Below are 26,452 nucleotides of genomic sequence, written 5' to 3'. Positions count from 1 at the left end.
AGTGGGCTCTGGTGCCTGTTGAGCTTGTCCTTTGTGTGTGCTGCTTGTGGGGCTAATTGGGTGGTGCTCTACTGTGGTCTGAAGTCAACCTCCAAGTGTATTAGTTCTGAGGCCTCTTGTGAGGGACGCTGGTGCAGGCTCAGGTCAGTCACTGCCTGTGACTGGCCGCAGAATACTTGGTAGGAGCTACAAAGCAATCTGCAGTTGTTCAGTACCTGTGCTAAACCTGGAGACATGTAAGAGAGGCCACACTGGGAACCGAGGACATCTGCCACCAGTACCAGGCGTGGAGTAGCTCTGCAAAAAGCCAGGACACCCTAAGGCCTGCTGCCACCTGCTGGCTCCCTTACGACTCAGCCACTGATAAAGCCTCATACAGTACATGAATTGGGTGAAGCAGGGTCTCAGGGAGTCACTAAAGTGGGAAGAACTGCGGTCACCGGGTTAATGTAGACTCTAGTTTTGTTCCAGTGCTTAGCCTGGAGCTACTCAGCAAAAGTCTCAGAGCAGTGGCCAGTGGCTGCAGGACTGGGGCCCACCTGGGGCTGTGGATTCCGATAGTTTTCCAAGAAAGAGTGCAATGTAAGTGGTGCTGGCTGCTCCCAAGAAAGTGCCTCTGGCATTGGGGAGTTGGGTGGGGTGAGGTCCCAGCGGAGCTCACCAGACCAATCAAATTCAGATTTAGCCTGTGGGGGCGGGCTCAACACAGGCAAGATGGCACCCACCTGCAGGCTGCAGGGAAGAAGGACCCCACACAGAGAAAATGCCGACCGTCCTCCAGTCCTCACTGTGAAGCCACCTCAATCTGTGCCCCATATGCCTCCAATGCCCCCTTAGTCACCTTCCCTCCACCAGAGCCCAGGGTGAGTGCCTGTGAGAGAATAAGTCTGTGCTCGGGCTGTTTAAGAGAATGTCGGTTTCCTGCAGCCTTCTGTCCCACCCAGATGGTTGGAATCCCCACTATTTTTCACTGCCAGATACTGTGGCAGCTCTTCTTCCTGGCACCAGTACTCTGGACTGGGGAGTCTGATGTGGGGCTGGGGTCATTCCGTCCTCTCGGTGAAACCTTCCGGCTAAGATATCCCTCTTGATTCTCAACCACCACACGGCGATTTGGGGCCTGTTCTGTGTCTCGGCCCCTCCTACCAATCTCGATGTGGCTTCTTCTATACATCCTTGGTTACATATCCTTTTGTTCAGCTAGACGTCAGATGGTTCTCCAGATTGACTGCTCTATAATTTAGTTGTACTTTTAATGTGTTCACAGAAGAAAGCAGGCACAGTATTTATCTACTTCACCATCTTGGATCTCTCCCCATGCCCTCAAATTTTAATGTACAAAACCCCCAGTGTTTAAAGATGCTTTAAAAATTTAACAAGTTTTCAGAAAACAATCAGTCTTCCTTAACCAATATGAAATTTTAATGAAAGTGATTCTGATTGGCCAAGATGCTCCCTGTCTCTTGACACCTCAATATTAACCAATATTTGCCTCGGCTAAGAATGTGTTCGTGTCAGAAGTAGAAGAGACTCCCGAGTAGCCTGTATGAGACCGTCACAAGCACGTGCATTTGTTATTCCTCAGCCAGGGTCAAGCAGCTCTTAACCCATTCCAAAGCAGCTGTGAGAGTGCGTCTCTTCTTCCAGAAAGCTACACTTCTTAACAGTGACATCTCAGGAGACTTTGAGCAACAGACCCAGATTTCCAGACACATCTCAAGAGGCATGCACAGCCAGGACATAGCCTATGTCTGCCTTCTTTACAATTTGGAGGCTTTGAAAATCTTCCCTGCTATGTAAAAAGAAAGGAAAAACAAACAAACAAAAAACTTAAGATTTTATGCTTCACAAAATTAGGAGATGTCTTTTTTTAATTTATTTACCTCAAAGGCAAGTGAGAAAAATTATTTTCTTTGTGATAATTCAGATTGAGGGACAGAGAAGAAGGACATTTCCAAGAAAAATAAAACACACTTCCATGGTTGTGAGTCAATTTTCATGAAACAAAAAAAGATTTTGATGTGAGAATCCTGGGGGATGCGGGCAGGGGGGTGAGTCCTGTGCATGCAAGGGAGCAGCAAAGGGCTCATGAATCTTGTTTTTAAATGAGAGGAGTGGCAACAGGCAGCATTGAGTTGGTAAGAGCATGAGGCAAGAAATTGGACAGACCTGGGTTCAAACCTAGCCTTCACCACTGGCTTTCTGTGACACTTTGGACAAATTATTTAACTTCTCTGCTTTCACTTCATCATGTGTAATATGTGCATAGCAATATAAAGTCTACATTGCTTTTAGAATTGAATGAGGTCACTCACAAAGCACTGAACACAGTGCCTGGCACCGATTAAAGCTGCTGTTAGACTTTTTATTTTTCTCTTCTGGCAACAGATTTTTGTGGCCGTTTTGGCAGTTGAACCCCAGATCTCTACCAAGTTGCCAAAAGAGAATTTTCCATCCCTGGCCCTCTTAACCACACCCTGCTTTAATCATGAACCAGATTTCAACACCGTCCCTGAAAGGTCACCACCCATTACAGATTTTCTCAGTGTAGTTTTAAATTTCACTGCACCTATAAATGTTAAAAGCGATCTATGAGCCAAAGTGACACTTAGCACCTCTTATGAAGAGATTGTGCTGTTAGAGTATGCCCTGATAATCTAAAAACATGTGAGTTAGACATCATGCGTGAGGGCAGTCACAATACCCTCGATTCCAGTGGCTTCAAGACAATACTCCATATTTTGAGCAAGGCAGAGAGAGTTTCTACGTCACAAGGCCATCTCTCCAATACCACAGATATCTCAGCGATATCAGCATCACTGACCACCTGCACGTGGGCCTCTCTCCATGCATCCTTCCACTTATTTTCCAAAATAGTTCCGATGATGGAACATTGTAGGTTTAAAGAAATGAATCCTTAACCTTGATTGATGTCTCGTACTATTTTCTTTCAGATTTTAATTTTGCTTGTGAAACACCACACCCAAGTTATAATGTAATTATCCCCAGAACATTGGGAACTTTAATTCTGGAATAGATCTTGACGATTCAGTTATTCTCCATCTGTATCAGCTCCTTCTTGTGCAATGATGGGGAAAAAAAACCCTAACTCAATTTGGCTCAGAGAGAGAGAGATTAATTTTTTTTGGCTTTTCTAACCCAAAAGGGTCGGGGTCGAACCAGTTTTAGACATAACTGTATCCAGGGCCTTGGCAGATGCCAGTAGAGTTTCATTGCTCTTCGTATTTCAGTTCTGCATTTTCAAAGTAGTGGCTTCATTTGTACATTCCGTGAGATGGCAAGATGACAAGTGCCTCCAAGCTCTGTGAGCCCCAGGTTTATATCCAAGAAAAAAGAGAGTTTCTTGTTCTGTCCCCGTCTCTTTCTCTCAATTCCCAGCAAAAGACTCGCTGGATGGAGAATTCTGTGAGTACAGACGGTCGAATGGATACCAGGTGCAATAGTGAGATATCTGATGGACTGTCTCCTCCTCAAGGGGTTTCAGGCAAGAGTGAAATGTTCCTAGAAACTGGGCTGCCCTGAAACTTCACACTTTTACATCTACTAGAATATTTGGAACTAACCCAATCCTGTGTGGCCGTCTCAAAGCATCTCGTCATATGCTGAACAGCTTCTCCCTACCTGTTAGGCATGCTGTATGGGTTGAAGAAACATCCAGACATCAGTGCCACCGACTTCCATAATACTCACTTCTTCGTGTAAACCATCAGACATTTCAGCCTAGTGTTGAGGAGAAAAGAACAAGGAAATAATGAAACTCTTCTACGGTTATAATATGGATGTGTGTTGTACATACACAGAGTTAAAAATAAAAAACAACAGACAAAAACAGAGAGCAGCTTACACCTTTGCGATGCATTAGATCCATAATTATTCTCTCTTCAGTCCAAACTTACCTGGACCCAGGACATACAAGACGATTTGGGACACTACGGCTGCCTTGACTGAGGAAGCTCAGAGAGGGTGAAATTGGCACTGAGTGACCCCTCAGTGGGTTCCAGGGACTGCTTCCTGTGACTTCAGGAACCCAAAGAACACAGATTGTCCTGAGATAGTTCTTCTCACACTCTGTGTTATCTTTGGACAGGACTAAATTCTTCCATCATTTTAACCAGGGTGAAAAGCTGCTGTCATTTTTTTTTTTTTTTTTTTTTACTCTGATACACATTTGTAAAAGCTCTAGATTATTGATCCAAATTCTTAGCCCTCCCAGGGATTTTTTGTTTGTTTGTTTGTTTGTTTGGTTGGTTGGTTGGTTGGTTGGTTTGGTGTAGGAGAGGGTTCATAGCATTGTTTAATCAGTCCCACAGTAAGCAAACATTGAAAGAAGTTTTAAGTCTTACAAACCTCAGATATTCTCCTGTCTGTTCTCATAATGGGTGAGCCATGGCAGAAGAGCTTCTCCAAGCCCCCACGATCCATAAAGAATTGGAGTCATTCTAGCTCCTCATGCATCTTATGTCCAGCTTTAGATCCCTATGGAGAGGAGCTGAGCCAGTGAAACCTCGTCTGGACATTACGCCTTGTTCTTATTTTTGGCAAATATGTGGTTGCTCTCTGGATACCAGGAAAATTCTGTTTGAGACGTTCTTATGAAATGTGGTCACACTGCTTGAGTCTTGCATCAGGCACACATCATTCGTGGCTTTGATTTTTAGAGACTGGACAAAGTTCCTTGCCATAGGTTGGAGCCTATTGTCATGGCCAGTGGAATAGGCTTCAGCACCAGTATGCAGAGGTTAATTCTGAGGCTGCCTGTAGCATCTTTGTTTTTCCTAGACAGTTCAGATTAGAGTAAGGTACTCTGCCTATTGTCTTCCTGGTTTCTTCCTAGAAATTTACAATGGTGCCGTGGCTTTTCAGTTTGGTGAAGTTTTATCACATTGGAAACCAAAGAGGGAGGGGAAGGTTATCATCTTCACAAATGTAATAAAAAAACGCTTTTTAAAAAAATCAGAATTTCAGATTTGTGGAGAGAAGTGTTTATGATATTTTAAATTTGTTTGTTAAAGTTTTCAAAGCATGTGACACAAAAGCCTTTAGATCCTGTGCGTGTGTACTCTTGCTCGCAGTTCTCTCAGTAATGAGAAAGTGATTCATTTATGGGGGATTGGTTTGGGAAAGAAGCAATGAAGTTAACTAGATTGTGGGATTAAATTAAGGATGGGGCTGACCAAATTTTATGCTTGTATTGGGGCACTTAACTGACTAAAATGTGAAAAGCTACATGACCCCCAACTATTTCTGGGGGTGTCTCCTGAGAGTAAGACATGTTTTAATTTGGACCTTCCGTGGAATGTGGTCAGACTCTCCAAGATTTAACTCACCTGAAGGTTTCCATGGAGATATTCCTCAACAATCTCTCACCTCCAGGTGTAGCCAGCCACTCTTTCCTCTTCTGCAATGGTCATCATTTTTTATTTGCCCACTTGGGCAATATCCTTGGCAGGAAGAGAGCTGGCTTGCTTGTTATCTGAGCCTCTCTCTTAGCTCAGTGAAATATGGCGGGTAGTAAACCCAGCTACACCTTTAATTCCTCAAATAAATGTCTGTGTTCTATATGAAAGGATGTCGAAACTCAGATACATCTCATTTATTCATTTATTCAGTTACTTATTGAGCAAATATTATGTTCCTGGCACGATTCCAGGGGATAGGATTATAGCAGTGAACACACAAAGAATCTTGCCCTCATGAAGTTTATAGTCAAAGGGGGGGACAAACAATAAACAAACAAGGAAACAGTAAGCTATAGTATGTTAGATAATGATTAATATTAAAGAGAAAAGCAACACTGGGAAGGGAGACTAGGAGCATTGAAACTAAGGAGACTTTAACATATTAGATGAAGTGACCAGGGAAGGTGGTATTTAATATAGGTTCCAGCTTTATAACCCAAGGTACAAGACTTAATTAAAGTGCATGGGGCGTTATCCTGCTAGTTGTCATTTCAGGGAACTTTAGAATGCCTTAACTTATAATTGATGATTCACTGGATAGGAACTCACATAGTTAAGGTCCTCGTAGGGTGAGGACAAAGAGCTTGTTAAATAAATCTGTGGCTTTTAGAAAGATTGTAAATAGAATTGAAGTGAAAAAACTTTTCCCAACAAATTACAGTGGCAACCTAAGTATAAATAGTTGGTATGTATCATTAAAATCATTTTCTGCATTCACAAAATAGGTCCCCTGAGTGCCACTTTAGCAAGCCACATACCGTTAGCCTAACTCCAATTATTTTAAGTATAGAAAAGTTATAAAATCCCACTGCTAAAAAATTTTAATTCAGCTATTTCATTAATTCGAAGAAGCATTCCTACCAAGATGAATGTGTTTTTTCCTTGAGCGTATTTAAATGGGTACAAACGGATTATAAAAGGTGTATTTTTTGTGTGCTCCAAAGTCTAGCTAGGCAGAGCTTTGTGGATCCAAGGAGGTAAGGGAAATTCATAAATTAGGCTTTTGGTAAAAACTGAATATTTGTACTTTCTAGACCCCTGATGATGAGATTTAAGAGGTAGCTCTAGAAACAGGAACAATAAGTTATTTTTCGCCTTTGCATCAACAAGATTAGATTGGGCATTTCAATGTAGTTCTGCTTCTGAATAAGCACTATCTAGTAAATCTTTGTGGCAATTGAGTCTCCCTGGTAGATAAATATAATGTATATATGATTTGAGAATCCTTCCTCTATTCCATTTCTCACTTCCCACTAGGTAACTGAAAAGCAAATGTCTCCTGTGACCTAGTTTGTATGTCGCCTCATTTACTTGGCACTCGTGACTGAGTCTTCAGTATAGCAGGAGTCTCTCATGTCACAGGGTCTGAGTCCCCGAATGCCTTCTCCTGAATATCTTCTCATCTCTGAGGGCCACTCAATAACTGAGGTAGTGGCTCAATCAAACCCTGCTGCTGAGCAGGCTAATATCTGTATCTCAGGGTGAGGTCCTCACAAGGCAGTGCTTTTGCTTCATAAAGGGAGACTTGAACAAGAGTTGTGTGGGATGCAAAGAACTTTCCCGAGGTGGAGTCCATTGGTTTTCCTCTAGACTAGACGTAGGGCACAGAGAGGTAGGCAAGGGCTCTATGTTGCTCTTCAGAGAAAATGAACATGGATCCAATTCTCAGTTGTTCAAAAGCAAATTGCCAAGCGTGTATGTTTTTCCAGTAATTAACGTGTTTTTCCCCCCTCCCTTCTGTTGGGCTTAAAGAGAAAATATTTATGTTTTCCTCTCAAATACTACATAGAAAATGGTATGCATTTTACTGATAAAATGAGACATTTGGATAATCGAAGGATTTGAATTATGCTTCTATTAGATTCAGTTCATCCGAACTATTAAGTTAGTAGGTTCTATCATTTTTTCGTGTGTTACTAGTTTTCATCCTTTTGTAGCCCAAATACTGGTATACCTTCTTCTGAAAAAAGCAGTTCTGGATATCTCAGGAATTCACTATGGCACCGAGTAGCCCAATCATAAATGGGCGCATGTGGAAGCTGAAATCCGAAGTCAAATTTGAAGGCTTGCGTATAGCTCCCCTTTCAGCATTCCCAATTTAGCCTTATCACTCCCCACATTTTACTGGCCTCTTTCTGGAAGCCGGACGGCTCTTCTAGGATCATGATAACTCCTCAAGTTACGCTCTATATGGAAGCTCTGGCACTCGGCTGCTTTTACATGAAGGTTTTATTAAGTCCATGCCAAATAGCTTCCCATCATTGGATCAGCTAAAGATGAAAGTTTTTTGCTCAAGTGACAACGTTGTATTAAAGGCTGTGTGTGTGTGTGTGTGTGTGTGTGTGAAGATGGAAATCTGCCCACATCAGATACTGGGCTTTCCTACTAACACACATCAAAGGGAAAGACTGCTTCCTAACTAGTTCTCATGTTTTCTTCTAGTTGGCTTCTCATCAAGATGGTTCAGAAAATGCTGCTGAGCTGCGATGCACAAACGAGGACATGAGGTACTGTGACTCAAACCTTGTCAGATAAGTGGGGGGAGTCTCTGTCGAGTCTAGGGTGTCCACTTGAAAAGTTTCCCTCCTGTCGAGACATGGAGAGAGAAACATGGGAAAGCCTGGTTACAGAAACCAAATGGCATTTGCTCGGAGGTCATTCTTAAAACTGCTTTTCACATTATGCCGTGTATGTGGTGGTTACTGAGAAGAGTAAAACTCAACATGGCGGCCTCATTGTCCTCCCAGTTCTAAGAGTGGTACGAAAGGGTCCTAGAGGACTGTCTTCTAAATTCTAGCAGAAAAAAATCAAAACTTTTTAATTGACAATTAAGACATTTGGCTATGATTATAAACTCAGAGAAAAACATGGGATGGTAGGCTTTCCAATCAGGTCTGAACATGTTTGTTTGCTTTTCAAAATTAGGTCTGATTAAAAATATTTCTAGTTGATGGAAATTTGGGTTGTTTCCAGTTTGGGGCTATTATAAATAAATCTTTTATAAACACTTGAGTGCAAATTTTGGGGTGGATTGTGTTTTTATTTCTCTTGAATAAAAGCAAACAGTAGAATTGGTGGAATATCTGGTAAGTATATATATTTTTAACTACGTAAGCTATTTGTATAATTTTGCATTCCCACCAGCAATGTATGTGAGCTCTTGTTGTTCCATATCCTTTATCCTTGCCACCGTTTGGTATGGTCAGTTTTTAAAATTTTTGCCATTCTAATGGGTGTGTATTAGCATCTAATTGTGGTTTTATTTGCATTACCCTAATGACTAATGACCTTGAGAATCTTTTTCTGTGCTTATCTATCGCCTGTGTATATCCTTTGTGACACATCTGTTAAAATATTTTCCTTATTTTTTATGTCATTTGCCTTTTCATTATTGAGATATAAATATTTTTATGTATTTTGTGTAGGTTCTTTGTCAGATACATCTTTTTAGGCAATATTTTCCTCTAGTCTGTGGCTTGCCTTTTCATTTTCTTAATGCTGTTTTTTCATGAGCAAACCTTTTTAATTTTGGTGGACTCCGATGTATCAATCTTTTTTTTTATCATTTGCAGATTTCTTGTGGTTCAATCTAGGATATCTTTGTTTAGCTGAAGGTCACAAAGATTTTCTTAAATGTTCTTTCAGACGGTTTATAGTTTGAGCACTTACATTTAGGTCTACACTCCATTTTGAGTTAATTTTTCTATATTATGAAAATAAGGGTCAAGTGTCATCATCTTAATTGTGACTGTCTAATTGTTCCAGCATAATTTGTTGATAAAAATGTCCTTTCCCCATTGACATACCTTGGCATCTTTGTCATAAAATATCAACCCAATATGAGTTTGTCTAGTGCTGGACTCTCAGCTCCGTCCTATGGATCTATAGCTCTAGCTTTTTGCCGACACTGTTCTGTATTGATTAATGTATCTGTATTGATTAATGTAGGTTTACAGGCTGAGAAACAGGTAGTGTAAGTCCTCCAACTTGATTTTTCTATTTCAGATTTTATCAGGGGGCTCTTTTAGAACCTCTGAATTTCCATATAAATTTTAGAATTGGCTTTTCAATTTCTACAAGAATAAAACTATTTTGACTGGGTTTGTACTGAATCTGTAGATCAATTTGGGAAGAATTGACATCTTACTATTGAGTCTTTCAATTCACGAAAATGATATATCTCTCCATTTACTTCGGTCTTATTAACTTTCTCTTCACGGGGTGTTGTAGTTTCCAATGTATAGGTCGTAGGTCTTTAGAATCTTTCCTTCCTGCTCTTCCTCACTCCACCCAGTTCCGCTAGGCAAACAGTGATCTACTTTCTGTCAATATAGGTTAGTTTGTTTTCTATAGCATCACATAAGTAGAATCATACCGTATATACTCTCTTCCGGTTAACTTCCTTCACTGAGTATAATAATTTTGAGAATCATCCATGTTGTAGTATGTATGAACAGTTCATTGCTTTTTTATTGCTTAGTAGTATTCCATTGTATGGACATACCACAGTTTGTTTATCCATTCACTTGTTGATGGACATTTGGGTTGTTAACGGTTTTGAGCTATTACATATAAAATTTCTGTGAGTATTAGTGTACATATATTTCTGTGAGTCGACGGTTTTCCCTTGGATAAATACCTAGGAGTGGACAAGTTGGATTACATGATAAATATATGTTTAGAGGCTGCAGACCTGTTATCCAAAGTGGTTCATGCCACTTTACATTCCCACCTAAAGCATATGGGATTTTCATTTGCCTCATTACTGTATTATTCCTGAAATCCGTATTTTATTTGCATACATCAACTGAGAAAATCTCTTTCATATATATTTTTAAATACTCAAGATTTTCAGATTGGCATTTCATCTATGGACTAAAGCCTTTCAAACTGCAGTGACTCTTAGGGAGGCAGTTGAACCTGGTGTTGCTTTTTTACAACAGATAGAAAAAGTAGTATTTGATTCAGTTCTGTTCTTGTGTCAAAGCTGAGATGTGTGCCTGAGGATTGCAGCATCCATGTTTAGAGCTGAAGAGAATGGGCCTGGCAGACAGAGAAAGAAACAAAGGGAAAAGGAGAGAACAAAAGGTGGAGGGGAGACAGACTGATAGGATTTAAACCCCTGGCTTCAGCATTTGGTTCCATGAGATAATATATTTCACTTTTTGCCTTAAAAAAGGTATTATATGTCATCCTTGTCCATATGCTACATAATCTAGTCAATGAGACCACAAGAACGTGGGATTAATAATACACCATTCAATACAAGAATAAGACGGAATATAACATACTGCTAAGTGATACCTTTCTGCTTCTACTATATCACTTCTCGAGCTAGGACTCCTGTTGTGATTTTATAGTAGAAAGCTTGTCCTGTTCCTTTCCAAGAGCCTGCAGGAGTTTCTGTGAGAAGTATGTGTAGATGGAGGGTATGTCGGTAATGATATATCTGCTTGGAAAATACTTGTACAATTTTATAATTTTATGCCTCATTTACTGATTTTAAAAGCTCCCTTGGGCTTCGTCACCATTAATAAGTTCTCACATGTTTTTTGAGTTTTTTAAGTTGAGAGGTATTGTGTTAGACATGTTCACAGGACATTTTAAGTGTTTGAAGTTTGTCCACACATAGATATGAAGACATTAAACCTTTCTCTTATTCTGGAAACAAACTGGTTCACATAAGCCTTTTTTTTGGCTGGGGCAGCCCACTTACTCATGAAGAAACTTCCACTGACAAGTAGTATGGTCAAGAATCTCTTTCTAACAAAGCATAGTAATGGTGTACACAAATGCAGACTTCAATATTCTATACGATTGGAAATCTGATTATCTCCAAAATTTCTATGCTATGTTTAGTCTTGACAAAACACAAACAGACCAAAACAACAACAACAACAACAAAAGCAAGGCGCTGAAGTCACAATTTTCACTTTTTGGTAACCAAGGGCTAACAGTTTTCTCTAGGGCTCTTCATCCCGTTTAAGGCCGGAGAGAGCCCTGTTCAGTGAATACTAGGGACTGTTCACAAGATTTGCATTTTCGTAATCTGGACACGCCCAGGAGATAGCCTTTGGCCTATTTCTTTTCCCTCTCTGGAAAGAACTTCGTCACATGAGCAACTATAAACGTATTTCAAGTCCATGGGTCCTGGGGCCCACTGGTGTGATTTCATTTAATAAATATTCTACATAAATTCCAAGTAGCTACAAAACTGACTAGCGAAGGTAATGTGAGCAATGGAAAAGTAGAGGGTAATTTTCAAGATGATTGAACATACAGAGTGGATACGCTTACAGAGTGGATTGTTAGTAATAGAGAAACCATGCCTAGAAGACTGATTCCTGGGTCTGTTTCTACCCAAACTGACCAAGGCAATCAAACCCGAGCTTTACCAGATGCCTCCAGATGCTGAATAAATTGGCAGCTACCCATTGCTTCAGGGAATGCGAAGGAGACAAGGGCATTTTTCGATAAAAACCCATCAGAGAGTTCTGTCCAGCTGCATTATATCTCGTGCAAGGGAGACATCTTGTGTTTCATGAAGCCCAGAGGTTTTATTTTTAGTTAAGGATAGAGGGAAGCGTTTCCTTCATTATCCTAGGTGATCTTTTAGGAGGCAAATTTATTGAGAAGAGCCAAACATACCTCCATACACAGGCTGCTGATGAGGCAACGTGCATTTTCACCTTGGAATTCGAACCCTTTGGGTATGGATGGAATTCTCTAGCCTCCTTTTTTAAAAAAAGTTTCAGGCTTGAGAAATACAAAGAGTACTCGAAATTAGAAACTTGGAAGAAAGGTCCATCACTTAATCAGGCCATGTTCAAAGGCCAAATTAAGTCGAATGAGTTTATGAAGCTGATTTGAAATTCAATTCAACCAATACTCATTGCAAGAGGCTCAGTGCTGAAGGGAAACTGTGCTCACTGTTACTTTAAGAGAGTTTTAGCCTAGAGGAAAACAAAGATGCATTCTACGTGAACTACTTAGCATGATAAAAAATAGAAGAGAGCAACCACTCGCACTTAGGACTATTTCACAGAGCAGATTTCTGAATGTCTTGCTTCGTCAGTCAGCGTTAGCAGAATTTGGAAAACCAATGACTGTTCGTTGGAGAGAAATTCTGTGAAAAATTAGGGAGGGTGTTCTGGCAGGAAAGAGAAGCCCCTCTCACGAATACCATGGAATAGGAAATGAAAACGCAGCTGGGATCCCTATTTACAATTTTATTCAAACGTGTTCTGGAAGAGAAAGCCAGTAGATGGATCAGAGTAAACCCACTTCAGGCTGAGCAGTGAAAGGGACAGAAGCACAACCGGAAAGTACTGAGTTCCAGGATCCAGAAAGGGGGACTGTCCACCCCAAAGTGGCAAGGCGAAATAAATGGCAGCAATCACACCCGAAGCCTTTGGAACTTAAGTCTAAGGCAGAACGTAACCCCTGAACACAAAGTTCTCTTGCAAAGTCTTATCTTGTGGTGAGTCCCTGTGCTGGGCCCAGAGAGCGCTAAGCACTCACTGACAGGCTAGGGAGACTTGGTGGCAGGGTGTGACAATTAGAGGCAGCACCGCAAGCCCCGGTGTGTTTACATAGTCGTGTCCAGGTTACCTGTGTCAGACAAGATTTTGACAGGCCGCGGAGAGGGAACTCGGCGGGGTCGCCAGTTACCCACGCTGCTGGAAACGCCGCTAGCCTGGCCCGCCAAAGAAAAACACATGCGCCTGCCAGAAGTAACAAAGTAATGGACTTTCCATGCAAACTATCAGTTCTGGACGATTGGATATTTTTAGAGCAAAGGCTTATGTATAGTAGTACCGTGAGCATTAAGACCTGAGCTGATGGGGCTCCTATATTTGAGTTGGGGGTGGGGGTGGTGGTGGTCGGGGTTCCTAGTGAAGAAATGAAGCATCAACACAGAGAATTTGTGTTCTCAGGGGAGCGGCTCGGCACAAATACTGAGAAAACATATAGTAACCTACACGTTAAAGCATGGATTCCTTATGGCACCAACAACCTGGCATGACCGCATAATTTGAAATGAGAAACAAGGACTTAGAATGTAGGTGTGCTTTACCTGCTATCTACACCTGTACTTACTGTGCCTTAGAAATGGGAAGACAAGAAGTATAAAAGATTTTCACACATATCGGTCATCCCTGAGGGTCCTTGGCCAAATAGTCTTGAGCTGGGATCCTTAGTTCTCTGTGGCCCCATGCATTTCCAGAAATTGTCTTAGGGGCCGTTTAACAGTGAGATCCTAGAGTTTCAGAGTTTTACCAAAGTACGGTTTGTGCCGGTTATCAAATAAGGTCACAAAATGTCTCAGAGACACAGGAAGATTCAATATTTTAAATAGGACCTAGGGCTTGGAAACAAAGAAAACTTCAAAAAAACAAAAACAAAAACAAAAAACAACAACTGATGAGTATCGGGTACAAGATTGTAAATATGAAACTTCATATTTCTCCAGACCTTAGCACATCTGACACAAGGTCATTACCTAGAAAAAAAAAACTTTTTGGACTGACAGGGGATGAATATTTTCATGAATAAGTGAACCCTACGTAAAAGCCAGTGTTCTTAAGAGTAACCTAGTCTATTTCTCCCAGGACTAGACACATCCCTTAATCCAGGAGTGCCAGATGTCATCATTCAATAAAGTATTCAGCACTCTGCCCACCTGAATATTCATGAGCCCAGATGCCTAGGACATGTCAGATTACCGGCCCTCCCATAAAACCGTGTAGCGGAAACTGTTCAATGTACATTTGGGGGAAAACTAGTTCCAGGCCCGAGTCTCTGCTTTTGCTCAGTATTTAGCTGCAGGTCCGTTACCTCACTTAACACACAGTTTCTTGTTAACACTGGGAAGTTTGGTTTGGCATCTCCATTTGTTTTGCTCTCACATAAAACTTTATTTGGATCTAATACCCTGTGTCCCTGAAAATAAGACCTAGCCAGACAATCAGCTCTAATGCGTGTTTTGGAGAAAAAATTAATATAAGACTCGGTATTATATTATATTATATTACATTATATTATAAGACCCAGTCTTATATTATAATAAAATAAGTCCGGGTCTTATATTAATTTTTGCTCCAAAAGATGCATTAGAGCTGATTGTCCGGCTAGGTCTTATTTTGGGGAGTAACACGGGAGGTGACCGAGAGCAATACTCCCTACTCCTTTCTCAGCAAGGCATCTTTTATAGCTTCCCCATCTTGGATAACTACTGACCAAGGTAAAATTTTTCTCCAGAAGCCATTTGCTTGAATTCATGTTTATTTTCTGCCAAAGTAGAATGGGAAATGATGAGAAGCTGTTAGGTTGGATATGCCCAGTGAGAGAAGGGCAGATTCTTGCCATAGAAAGGTTAATGTGAAGAGCCATTAGTGAATGATTTGTAATCCTATCTACTTACAGTTCGATCATATGTACTTAGAGTTTAATGTGGCACTGACCGAAGTGTAGGCTTTCCCTAAGGTACCTATGAAACTGCCAGACGCAAACTTAGGAGACGAGACCACTGAGCTGAAGTGAAGAAAGCAGAACGTGGTTTTTGTGGCCGCACTGCTCCAAAGCTTCTTCCTGCATTTAGAATGAAATAGTAACTCTTCACCAGGACCTACAGTCCTGTGTGATCTGGCTTCTGGAGGCTTCTCCACCCTCCTCTGGTTTGCTCTCTATCCTTTGTATGATGCTCCAGCCACATGGCCTCCCTTAGGACATACAGATCCTAAGGTCCTGCCACAAGACTCTCTCATGTGGCGCCCCTTCTCCTTCCAAATGCTCTCTGTGATCTGCCCCCCTCCCCAGATCTCCCTGTGGGGTGGAGTGGGGGGCTCTGTCTCATCTTTAAGGTCTTAGCCACATTTTTCTCCAGCCTCCACCATAGGAAGCCTCTCCCAATTTAAAGGTTCTTTCTAGTATCCAGTCACTCTCTAGCATCTCTCCCTGTTTAATTCCTTTCTTTTTCTTCATAGCCCTTCTTAGGACCCGAAGTAACCTTGTTTATTTGTCAGTTTTCTGTTTCCACCAACTGCACTCAAACCATGTTGAAGGCTTGACAGACAAACCACGTCTGTCTTGTTCATTGCTTACTGCTGGCATTAGCGCCTGGCACATTGAAGGTGCTCAATCTGTAGACAAATAGAAACTGAAGGGGATCAAATCAAGCTCTGTGGTGCGTAATGGGATCCTAAGGTTGAGCCTGTGAAGATGGGGCTTCAGAATCCAAGCAAGGACAGCCTCCACTCATGCCACCGAGGGCACAGTGCCCAGCTTTCATGTCCACAAGCCCCCTTCTGACAAGTTCATCGAGCCCAAGCAGTCTCCACTTCTCTCGCCCCTATTTGTCTCTCCTACTAAGCCTTTCCTCTGGCCATTCCTATCATTCTCTTGGATATTCTGGAAACGACGCATGGAAACGTGGGCTCTGTCCATGGGAACCAGCACACAATTAACCATCCTTCCACCAAAGCCCCATTTCGTCTCCAGGGTGTTTGGACTGGAGGCTTGTCAGGGCACAGGGTGCAGGACGCTGGTCGCCATCAGAACAGGAGCTTTGCATCCAATTGTTAGGGCTGTCTGTGTCTTCATTGGTGGCTCAGTTTTAAGTGGTTAGAGCCACACAGGATTGGGCATAAACCACCGGTGTCCCTGGAAGGAAAATGGGAGGCCAGAAGGTCAGTCCATCTGGGGTTGGAATCAAAATACCGAGGCCCAGTGGGGCTGATTGGAACGGGGCTGTGACAGAGGCTGAGTGTGCGGGGCAGCTGAGGAATGAGAGGGTGGGTGGTTTTGATGCTTTGGCAACAGTCAAGGAAAAAAGATGGGAAGTGTGCAGAACGGATGGGAGAAACAGCCTACTGACGGAAAATCGTAGGACGTGATGGATGTATTACTTCATTTCATTGGAAAATACTTTAGGGGAGGCAAGGCTTGAAGGGAGAGTGGTTAATTTTTTTATTCTCTTCAATCAAAACATTTTGACAGTGTAACCACAAAGGCTGTGGAATCCCTGACCCCAGCTGCTATGTTTCACCAACTGTCAGAATCATAAAGGTTGCCCTTCACCCTTCCACACATCTTCAGACTTAATATCTGCATGTAACTTGGGGATGCAGCTGTGAGGAGACCAAAGGAACAAAGGGCAAAATAATATTGCTGGTGTTTGTTTGTTCTAATGTTGCATGTTGCTTCTTTTCTCTCTCTCTCTCTCTCTTTACAACCCCTTTAAGAGGACCTGGTGATCAGAACCTCAGGTGCACTTGTTCAGTTATTGTGATATGTTTATTTGTTTCCTGGAAGCAGGAGAGGAGACAGTTAAGTGATAGACATGGAAGGGAATTTTTGTGTTCCGACACCCGAGTGGGCTCCCTGCTTTCTCCTCGCTGTGTGCCGTGGTCACGGGAGAGGAAGCCATCTGTTCCCCATCCAATAATCATGTTTTTTGATGTGCCTCTTAAAATTACACAGTTATTAGAAGGCTCTGTCATCCATTTCCTGTTTGCCAAGACACCTGCCATATGAGCTGTGCATTCAGAATCCATAACTGCTGGTCTGTGGGAACACACACAGCTTTTCTGAGCCATTCTTAAAGATAGTCGGTTGACAAGTCAAAAATGCTAGATTCTTACCTTGTCTTTGTCATTCATGCTCCATGATCTGTAAAATGGTAATCCTGGCTGTCATCCTACCTTGTGACACTGTTGTGTGGCTCAGGTTAATTAATATGCACAAAGCACTTGGGAAATCGTAAACAATAATGTGTTAATATAAAGCAGGAATGAAAGAAGCTTCCAAATGACAACTGGGTGTGGTCTCTATCAGAGGTTCCCAAAGGGCTTTATATGGCCACACTTATCAACTAAAAAGCTTCTTCCTGAGTTGGTAAATCACTTACATGCATTTCATCAGGGCTATCGAACCTATTCCTAGGTCAAAAGGCATATAGCGCTTTTCCAACAAGTATGAACTTGAGTTCATCGTGCCAGGAGGCAATAAATGGCACAATGCATTTGTTCTACATCTAATTTATCTGTTCCAATCAGGATGGTAGAAAATGACACTGTGGGGATTGAAATGTTGGTAGGAAGGAGTGAGAAAGGACCTCTCTCACCTCCCTGGTGTCACTGAAGAACTAGGCGAATCTCAGGCACTCTGTGTTCAGAATGTCTTTTTCTCATTGGTCAGTATCGGTCCTCATTGACATTCGTTGTCTAAGCATATTTGTGCCCTTGAAGATGGGCAGCCCGTTACTTCCTTGTTAGCTTTGGGTTCTAGGGTTTTTGCCAAAGTTGGGTGCCTCCAAATATCTCCAACGCACATATCTCAAACCCTCTCCTTAGGTATACCAGACAGCCAGTGCCTTCTAAGTCACTGCCACCTCCAGGCCGGAAAAAAAGAGGCCACTGGTTGTGGCTCCAGTTATCTAAATTGAACCTAGAAAAATAGAATGTGACGGCAAAGTTACGCTAGTTCCTCCATTTCACAAATTTATTGAGCACTTTCCCATGTGTTTGGGGGATTACAATGATAAAAGACAGTGTCTCAGACCTTAACAATCTAGCACAGTTCAAGTTCTTTGGTGCAGTTTATCTAATTTAGTCCTTGGGTCAAGACCATTGTCTGTGGTGAAAGCAGAGGTCATGTGACACATTCCTGCTTGACAATTGAACAAACCGAGGCTCAGAAAGGCAAAGCTGACTCACACAGCATCACATCCAGTCAAAGGAAATGCTGGAAGTACCTCCAAAGACTAAACCTCAGTAATCTTTACATTACTCCACTCTGATTCTGAATCCCAGGGATTCAGAAAGGAGCCTTGAATGGATTTGGCCTATCAGCCAGGAGGTAGGAACAATATGATTTGGAGGGACGCTTTCCTAAAATGATACAATAAAGGGGGCTGCCCAGCTTCACACCCTGTAAGCAGGGCTCTGCCTGGGTCATTGTCTGAGGGTCTCCGTCATCATGATCTGGAAGGAGCCCACGCTTTGTAGTGGACAAATCTCCATTCAAGTACCAACCCCCAGTGGCTTAAATGTGACACAAATGCCCATGTGCCTTTTTTTTCTGAGAGGTTCTGCTGACCCCCTGTGCAGGACTGGTGGAAGGAGTGAGTGAGATGGCTCATATACAATGGGTAGTCCTGAGCCTGGCACCTGGTCCAGAGGACAAGCTCCAACAATGTCAACTCCCGTGTGTGTTGTATAGTGGTGAGCATAGCTGCCTTCCAAAAAATGTTAATTCCTCCCCACCAACATGCGTGCGCATGTGTGCACACGTGTACACACACACGCACACACACACACTTTACTCAGTTTGTGCATTAAAAAAAACCCCTGTGCATTGAGTACCTGCTAAATGGGCACCTCATTGCTGCGAAGGAGGGATTCAAATACAAGTAGCATCCAATCCATGCCTCAAGGAATCTGCTTCCTTCGTGGTGGGGGAGCCCTTGCTCCCCCCCAAAGCCTTCCATTTCCTGGGAGAAAAGGAAGGCTGGGAGGCTGGGAATGGGGAGCAGCACTTCTCTACTGCACCTCAAGAGCCGCAGAGGAAATGGGGCCAAATTCCCTTTGGGATTTCAGTCCCTCAGGTGGAGTGGTGCGCTTATGACAGAAAATGGGGTGTTGCCTCCCTCTTCTCAGATGAGCTGAGAGAGCTGCGTCCAAAGGGCACTCATTTCCTGTGTCTTTTGTTCCCTGACAGCTTCAGTTTCCATCAAGGAGCCCATGCCAGTCCTGCTTTGCCCTGACCCCAGAAAGAATTTCCTGGGAAGGCGCAAGTTGCTGCAAACATCTGGCCTGAACCTCAGGGCTGTCCTTCCCACTGGGGTTCCTCATGTGATGTGCTTGCGTAGCCCATGTCTGTCCAAGTCCCTTTCTTCTCAAAGTACTGGGAGCGTACTTCGTACTTTACGTGCCATTTTGACTTCAAATAAAATGAACCAGACTTATGGTAGAAGAAAGGTGCTAAGACAGGCTGGGGCATTTCCGTTCCTCCAGAGAGTTCAGGCAGGGATTTCCAAGTGGACCTCAGAAGGACGCTTTCCAATTCACTGCATGTACCCCAAAGGAGTGACAGTAGAGCATCAAAGAGTAAATACTGGTGTGTGTGTGTGTGTGTGTGTGTGTGTGAGAGAGAGAGAGAGAGAGAGAGAGAGAGAGAGAGAGAGAGAGAGAGAGAGAGAGAGAGAGAGAATCAACAGCAACCATGTCTGCCTTGTTTCAAAGTAGAGGCATTTTTACTTAAGAAATCTCGCAAGTACTCCAAAATAAATGTGGACACGTACACTCTGCACAACCCAAAGCCATTTTCTCAGACTGCATGTCTCCTGAGGAAAATGTGGAGTTTTTGCTTCCTGCCAGACTGGAACCTGTCCCTATACCCACCTCACCCTGCCAAAGCTTTGATCCTAAAGAAACACTTCGGTATTTCAAACTGAAACCCAGAATAGCAGACCTTGTGGTTGACGTGTTTCACTTTCATGGTCTTTCTAATTCACACCAACTCTCTCAAACCACACTCAGTACGAGGTACATACCACAGTCCATTCCGTTTTCCCCACCCCCAGCCCCAGCCCACACCATGTACATCATAAGCCGGGTTTTTTTCTCTCTTTTTTTTGTGTTTTGTTTTTGTGTTGTTGTTTTTTTAAATCAAACTTCCTCCCCATTCACCATGCTTCAAAAGCTCTTAAAATTGCACATCTCCTCCAAACCCTTTCCCACTTAAACTGGAAGTGAGATGGACTTTTCTCCAGCTTCAGAGTTATAGTATAAAACTCATACCTTCAACCACACTGCAAATGACAACAAATACAATAGTCTGGGTGTAAGCGTCACCTACCCTAGAGCTCAGGCATTTTTGCCGATCACCCTATTGTGTTGTAGCATTCCACTCGGTAAAAAGAGGGAGCGTTCCACTTGGTAAAAAAAAAAATGTTTCCTCATTTGGCAAAACCAGGGAGGCAGTAAGTGGCATGCCTCCCTCTGCTTGGTCCAGCAGGAGGGAGGGAGAGACACTGCAGTTTCTCAGTAATAATGATTATGTGTTCCAGGCCCAAAGCTTCCGTGGACGCCACGGTATCTTGTTTATTACTGTCCTTCATGATTCTGGAATGTTCTTTGTCTTGATTCTCAGATAAACGTTAAAATTGTTTTCAAATACTCCCTCCTTCCAATCATATATCTATTTCCCTCCCTCCAGACACGTGTGTTTTCCCCACCGGACTCTTAGGGCTGTTCCTAAAGTTCTGAACATGGGAGTTGGAGGTGAGCGGAATTTCCTGCTTTCTCCTCCTCGCCCTCTTACTGGTCTCCTGGGAATGAAGAAAACTGATATTTATGAATTATCTAGTACACGATGTATTTAATTTCATTTAATATTTGTAACAACCCTACTTTGATGTTATCTCCCCTCAAATGAATTAAGTGGCTTCTCTATATTCTCGTGGTTTGCAAGAGGTAGGGCAGAGCTGTGAACCCCGGAGTTCTCACCAAGTCCAAAATCTTTATGTTATTTCTGCTTTTTTTTCTTTCAAGTTTGTTCCTGATGTTCATTTTGAACATATTTAGGCCATGTTAATCTCCTTCGGATAGATGCTCAAAAAATGGGATCAATGAGTATCTTTATCCTGCTTACGGACCCTGAGGTTTTACATGTTTGTTTTATTTTCTTTTTTGGTTTTCCTAAATATTTTATTTTCCTTTTTGGTTTTCCTAAACATTAAGTTGGTTAACATTCTTATTCCGGAGGCTGGGAATACGATGAAAGTCAAGAGTCTGACTTATTTCTTTAGGAATTTAGTCAAATCATACAAAGCTGTGCATTGACTTGGCCTCTCCCTCCCACAGACCTTAATTTAGAGTGGTTTGATTTTATCCCTGGTGATTGGGAGAGTTTATTGCATAGGAACAAACTATATGCTCCCTTGGAGAAGTATGAAAGTCATCCCCCGCTGAGATGACCCATGAATAAAATGGGTGAAGAGTGTTCTAGAGAGGAAGGATGTATAAGGGAGATTATTTTTAGAGGAAAAAGATGATTGTTGGAGGTAATAACATGTTCTAGGCGAGATACGTCATTTGGTCTCCTTCGATAGCTTTGGCAGGACGTAACTGAAAAATAAATTTTGTTTTCTTCTCAATCTGACACATATATCATTATAGAAAAAATATGTGTAGGTTAAGCAACAAAATAAACACATGCAACTCCACCCACCTGGATATAATGATAGTAGACATCTCGATCTGTGAACTTCTACCCTTTTCTCTGCATATATAATTTGCAGAAATAGAATCATGCATCTTTATTTTATTAATTTTAATTTTATTTTATTATTAGTTTCAGGTGTACAAAACAACATAATTATTAGACATTTACACCCATCACAAAGTGGAAACCCCCCCAGTCTACTACCTACCTCTCTGACACTGTACATAACTATTGCAATACTACTGACTGTATTCCCTATGCTGTACTTTACATCCCATGGGGGGAGAAATATATATATATATATATATATATATATATATATATATATATATATATATATATGTGTGTGTGTGTATATATGTATATATGTATATGTATATATATATATAGTTATAGTTGATATTCAATATTATTCTATTTCAGCTTCAGGTGTATAGCACAGTGGTCAGGCATCTACACAATCTATGAAGTGATCCCCCGATAAGTCCAGTACCCATCTGGCAACCTACGTAATCTTTACAACATTATTGACTATATTCCCCATACTGTATTTATTTCAGATCCCCGAGACTATTTTGTGACTACCAATTTGTACTTTCTGATCCCTTCACCTTCTCACCATCCCCTAACATAATTTACTTAAGCTGTCTTTTAGGGTTAGACAATGAGACTGTCTCTAACTTTAGAATTTAAGATAATGATACAATGACTAACATACAGAAGCCTTTACATAAGAGGGGAAAAATGAGAGATAGCAACACATGTCTGCAAGTGGAACTATTTATTAGATTAAAGGTATAAAAATTTTAAGGCTTTTGATAGTTTGCAAATTATTTTTCTGAAAATTATACTATCATACCTATCAGTGTAGGACTGTGTCCATTTCCCTAAACCTGTCGATTGACGGAAATAAATGCCATTTCATCGTTCTAATATGCATTTCTTTAAATATCAATTACGTCGAATAATTTCTGCCATGCATATTAGCGCTACCTATTTCTTATTTTGTAAGTTACTTATCATTTTCTTCTGCCCACTATTTTTTATCTTAGCATTAGTTGCTCTCTTACTGAATTGTACACACTCTTATTATTTTAAAAATAGTATTACATTATAATATCTGTTGCAAATAGTTTTTTCCAGTTTTTCATTTTTGCCTTTTAATTTTTTATGGTGTTGTATATAGCAAACTGAAATCATCAGAATTTCTTTCTTTGCGTTTTCCCTTTGTTTTCAGGCTTTGACCATCATAAGAACTTTAAATCAATTTTCAAAAAGCCTGACTTATGATACATAAGCTCTCTGGAAACTCATTCAGAATTTCCATGTATTTCTATTTATGATACTGATTTTCAAACTGTGCTTCTATGGAACACTGTTTTCCCACAATTTTAGCCAAGGTGTTGTGCTAGTAAATATGAAAAATAGCAGCCTTTCCACTTTTTCAGAAAAATTAATTTAATAGAGCATCTTTCAATTCTAAGGTTTCCCAACACATTCTTTTCCCTTAAATGTTTGGTGCTGATATTTGCCTTTATTACTAGCTAATAAAACCTGGTGTCATATTATATATTCTGTTATTTTAAATTTAATATGTTGATATTAAATGGTGTTGTACAAAGATCACTATTACTTCCAGATGTTCTACTAACTGACAAGTTGAAGGATCCCTAGTGCATGGTATACGTTTGCTTCAGTTAAAAACTGAAAAGGAAGATAATGTTCACAACACATAAAAATTAGAAAACCGAAGACCAAGAATTCTGTTATAACTGCTAATCACTCTACCTTTCTTTAACATTCCATGCCTTGATTACAGACATGCACTGACAAATGCATTCAATGAATCTGATTCCCACATTCTTGTGAAATCAGAATTTTCTGATGGGCTCAAACAATAGCTTTCCTAAAGGAAAGATACTTTTTTTTTTTTCAACCACAAAACTGATCACTCTTGACATCAGAGGTATAAATGGGACCAGGAAATAGATTCCTTGTTTTTTAATGCTTCCAGAGGCAGTCTTTATTGCTGTACTGGGTCTGTGAAGAACATATGCAAGGGCACCTCTCAACTGGCACTCACAAATAGAATCTTTGAAAATATGCACCTATAAAATGCCTGCATTTCCTGAACTGGTAGCTGCTTTATTCAACAGACCATTAAAAGTCCATTTAGAGGACCTCTCACAAGCGCATGTGTGCTATAGGTACTTCGAGCTGGTGAGCCCAGGGTAATAAGAAACAAAACAAAACAAAAAGTTGGACTAACATCTACTAAAATTTACGGACACGAAAAGCTCTCTCCCCAAACCTAAATTTCCTCCGACATGAACAGTCTTATAAAGAACAGGTAATGTGACAAAGTTGTCTCACTTCCAATCTCACAGCCAAAATCCAACACCCCTCCTGCCCTCCAAGTATCAATCATCAACCCAGGGAAGGCAAATGAACTTTTAATCAATAACAGCTACTGTTTCTTGTACCAGGACTGTTTATGATTTAAAAGGGGGGAAAATTAAATCAACCCTGATGTGAATGTTTTTCCTCTTCAAGAGAAAAAACAACACCCTGTGTCAAAACGAGAGAGGGGTCGGGGCGGGAGGGAGTGTAGTTTCACATGTTTTTAAAATATATTCAAATAAAACAAATTTGGAATTGTTTTTACCCTTATTAGCTCTAGACAGAAGAGTAACTGCATCGGATGTGATGGATGGATGAGTCACGTTAAACTAATGCCTTCATTCTGTGCCATTGTATTTCCTGTTTACATGCATACATTGGTATTGTTTAATAGAGCTCAAAGGGAGTTGAGCGAACAGCTGTCCAAAGATGGCTGCCTTGGACTGAAAATGTTTAGGCAGGAGGATGAATCAGACGGGAAGTGTAGAGGGAATTCAGAGAAAGGGAAAGGTGTTTAGGTCATATGAGTGGGTGAAATTGATCATATAGGCGAGCCTACTATGTAGCACCTACAATAGTAGGTCTGCTCTGACTGAAGCTTCTTGCCCTTTCCCAGTCTGTCTCCTCAAGACAACCTTTGCCTGGAATCTCCAGGTTTTTGCTGAAAAGGTTGATACACCCCAGTATAAGGCACCTCAAAGGGCCCCTGGGCGTTGTTCTCATTCTTTCCTCAACGTTCCTTCCATTCCTCTAGGTCCAACTCAACACCACAAATTCTTGTAAGACTAGTGGTCTGGGCTTCCTGCATCTTGACTCTCCCTTTAGCTAGAGAGAAATCAAACTGGACCTTCTACGAAGCCTCCTGCATTATTGTGGCATGTTTGCACAAACTTTAAATAACTTTCCTAAGGATAACTGAAATGAAATCACCTTTCACCTAATTGGGAAAGTCTACACAGGCCTTTGCCCAATTTTAAAGAGTATTGTGGCCGGGTGGGGGCCTGGGGGTGATAGTGGGAGTTATTTCTTGGCTGTTTTCTTTTAGTTTGCTGAAATGGAACAAATCAATCCTGTCTTGCTTATTTATAAAACCTTAACACCAATGGAGTGAGGAGAATTAATGAGACCAGGCACAAGGAATGTGAAAATTTTCATTTCTAAACTGCTGGCACACAGACATGCATTCGTGTCGTGTAGCTTTTCAAGGGCATCGAAGAAATGAGTTTTCGGCCTCTTACAACTTTTGGTGGAGAACATGCACACGATTTGCACACGATTATTCACCACTATAACTGGCACCCATGGGACAGATCCAGCCAAAAAACCCACAATTTTGAAGAACCAGGAGCATACTGTACCCTCACATGTCCCCATAGAAGAACACAATAACTGTCGGCCTTCGGAAAGAATGACCACGTGACAAGTAACACAAAAGATGTAGCAGACTTACAGGGTGTGTTTGACTACCTCTATGAAGTCAAAATCTTCTGCACATTACAGATGAGGAAACTGACTCTCCAAAGGATCAAATGGCCTCTTCAAAAAGGTATAACTCATAATCAAGTGAGCCAGGACTTGAAAATTCAGGTCTATGTCTAAATCCCAACTTCTTATTTTTCCAAGAAATACTTTTCTGGAAGGTGGAGAAGGAAGTTTGGTGTGTATTACATACATATTCATCAGTGTATAATAAAAGCTTTGATGCCCATCAGCCATGGTGACCATGGTACACCTGCTGTGTTCTTCTGCTCTGGACCCCACCTACAAATCACGGATTTCTTGAAGACCTGAGCACTATCATCACGGCCGGTGTTCACCAGGAGTATACAGGTGCCTGTACTAAGGGTACCATCTCCCAATGCCCCCAAAGCAGCCACACCTCAAGATGGAGCTGCAGGTCAAGGGTAATCTCTGTGGACAAGCCACGCTCTACTCCCTACCAAAGGAATACAGTGGTCCTTGAATGGAATATGTACTGCATTTCATCTCCTGTGCTCTGAGTTGCCCCATGTCCCTGCATGTCTCAGGAAAAGGGCCTTTTCAGCTTTTGTTGGTGGCGTCTCTTCCCACAGGGCTCAGACTTGTGTCTTTGTATCTGAGACAAGGGACGCACTAGAGTCCACACTCTTTTCCATGTTCCACTTCTGTCCTCTCCTACTCCACCTACCCACACAGCTCTAACCCCTGTATCACTTGGGTCTATATTACTTGGATGAACGTTTATGTGCTGTTCAGATAGTCATAATTCAGTGATCCTAATTTGGTTGAAGGCTTTTGGTTTAGAAGAAGAAAGCCACCTGGCTCATCCGTTTCATGACCCACATTTCAGGCACATGAGAATAATA

The 26,452-nt window shown here is 41.5% G+C and overlaps 1 long non-coding RNA gene across 1 annotated transcript in view; it reads left to right on the top strand.

Annotated features, from left to right (window-relative positions):
• The window catches only part of LOC148756608 (uncharacterized), a 157,491-nt gene that overhangs the window by 30,627 nt on the left and 100,412 nt on the right, over nt 1-26,452 (top strand). Inside the window, exon 3 of the long non-coding RNA XR_016022705.1 lies at nt 7,923-7,987. This is a non-coding gene — a long non-coding RNA (uncharacterized LOC148756608). The remainder of the gene's footprint in view (nt 1-7,922; nt 7,988-26,452) is intronic.

The sequence above is a fragment of the Rhinolophus sinicus genome, chromosome 11, assembly GCF_057876585.1.
Source record: "Rhinolophus sinicus isolate RSI-liver-muscle chromosome 11, RSI-T2T, whole genome shotgun sequence".
NCBI classification, from domain to species: Eukaryota; Metazoa; Chordata; class Mammalia; order Chiroptera; family Rhinolophidae; genus Rhinolophus; species Rhinolophus sinicus.
The sequence above is the reverse complement of the archived record's forward strand: the minus strand, read 5'-3'. Positions and strand labels throughout refer to the sequence as shown.